The sequence below is a fragment of the Propithecus coquereli genome, unplaced genomic scaffold (assembly GCF_000956105.1).
Source record: "Propithecus coquereli isolate 6110/MARCELLA unplaced genomic scaffold, Pcoq_1.0 Scaffold138, whole genome shotgun sequence".
In the NCBI taxonomy this organism is placed as follows: domain Eukaryota; kingdom Metazoa; phylum Chordata; class Mammalia; order Primates; family Indriidae; genus Propithecus; species Propithecus coquereli.
The window spans coordinates 949,580-951,689 of record NW_012138080.1 but is presented as its reverse complement, the minus strand read 5'-3'; the positions used below and the strand labels follow the sequence as shown (position 1 = coordinate 951,689).

The 2,110-nt window shown below is 31.4% G+C and overlaps 1 protein-coding gene across 1 annotated transcript in view; it reads left to right on the top strand.

Annotated features, from left to right (window-relative positions):
- The window catches only part of LOC105806148 (E3 ubiquitin-protein ligase FANCL), an 88,650-nt gene that overhangs the window by 20,718 nt on the left and 65,822 nt on the right, over positions 1 to 2,110 (top strand). The gene's annotated exons all lie outside the window — the stretch shown is intronic.

The following is a 2,110-nucleotide window of genomic DNA, read 5'->3' as shown; positions in this document are numbered from 1 at the left end:
GCTTGTATCTCTTTTATTCTGAAAATGTTGGTTTTTAGTGATAATAACATTATTACAGTATTATGATCTTTTAATTATGTTTTACTTATGTTTTTCCTACCTGTATATTTATTTATATCAAAATTACAATACTAATACTGCTACTAACAACTGAAAACAGTTTGATATTTCTTTGTGGTTCTTTTCTTAGTGACAACTACCACATATTGGGAGCTCAGTTGCTAACTTTTTTTTTTGAGTCCTTTTTTAAATCTTCATAACAACTCTTTGAGGTAGGGCTTTTTTAAATGTTTGTGATCAGAATCTAGAGTTTAAAGTCAATTTCTGAAGTTTAAATTTTTGATTTATTAACTTACAACCTAATTAATAACCCTGATTAATAAAGATTATCAAAATTGGTTATACATTTCTTTAAAAAATTTTTTTTTATTTCAATAGATTTAAGGATTTTTTTTGTTACATGGATGAATTGTATAGTGGTGAAGTCAGGGCTTTTAGTGTACCTATCACCTGAATAGTGTACTTTGAACCCATAGGTAATTTTTGATCCTTTACCCCCTCTTTTACCCTGCTCCCTTCTGAGTCTCTAGGGTTGCAACTATGTGACTTGCATACCCATAGTTTAGCTCCCACTTAATAAGTGAGAACATACAGTATTTATTTTTCCATTTCTGAGATACTTTACTTAGGATAATGGCCTCTAGTTCTGTCCAAGTTGCTGTGGAAAACATTATTTCATTCTTTTTTATGGCTGGGTAGTATTTCTGTGTGTGTGTGTGTGTGTGTGTGTGTGTGTGTGTGTGTATGTGTATTTTCTTTATCCCCTTACCAGTTGATGAGCGCTTAGGTTGATTTCCATATCTTTGCAATTGTGAATTGTGCTGTGATAAACATACGAGTACAAGTGTATTTTTGATATAGATTTCTTTTCCTTTGGTTAGATACCCAGTAGTGGGATTGCTGGATTTAATGGTACATCTACTTTTAGTTCTTTGTGGAATTTCCATATTGTTTTCCATAGTGGTTGTACTAATTTGCATTTCCATCAAGAGTGTGTAAATTGTTCCCTTTTCATCACAACCACACCGACATCTATTGTTTTTTGACTTTTTAATGACCATTCTGATAAGGGTAAGGTGGTATCTCATTGTGGTTTTAATTTGCATTTCCCTGATGATTAGTTTTTGTTGAGCATTTTTTCATATGTTGGCTATTTGTATATCTTTTTTTTGAAAAAATGTCTGTTCATGTGTTTTGCCTACTTTTTAATGGGGTTATTTGTTTTTTTTCTTGCTGATTTATTTGAGTTCCTCATAGAGTCTGGATATTATAATAGTTCTTTGTCGGATGTTTAGTTTGTGAATATTTTCTCTCATTCTTTAGGTTGTCTATTTACTGTCATGATTATTTTGTCTGCTGTACAGAAACTTTTTAGTTTAATTAAGTACCTTTTATTTATTTTTATTTTTGTTATATTGGCTTTGGGGTCTTAATCATAAATTCTTTGCCTGGACTGATGTCCAGAAGAGTTTTTCCTAAGTTTTCTTCTAGGATTTTTATTGTTTCAGGTCTTACATTTAAGTCTTTAATCCATCTTAAGCTAACTTTTGTATATGGTGAGAGACAGGGATCCAATTTCATTTTTCTGCGTGTATCTATCCAGTTTTCCCAGCATCGTTTATCGAATAGAACGTCCTCTTCCACTATATGTTTTTGTCTGCTTTTTCAAAGATCATTTGGTTGTAGGTACATGGTTTTATTTCTGAGTTCTTCATTCCGTTCCATTGATCTATGCCTCTACTTTTATACCAACACTGTGCTGTGTTGGTTACTATAGCCTTGTAATATAATTTGAAGTCAGGTAATGTGATGCCTCCAGATTTGTTCTTTGTGCTTAGCATTGCTTTGGCCCTTCAGGTTCTTTTTTGATTCTATATGAAATTTAGGATTGTTTTTCCTAATTCTTTGAAACATGTTGTTGGTATTTCAATGGAAAATTGATTATAAATTTTATCAAAAGCCATAATATAATAACCTTAAAAAGGTCAAGTGAAGAAGTAAAGCATATTTGGTTTACATCTCCTTGACATTGGAGAAAAGTTTGAAAATT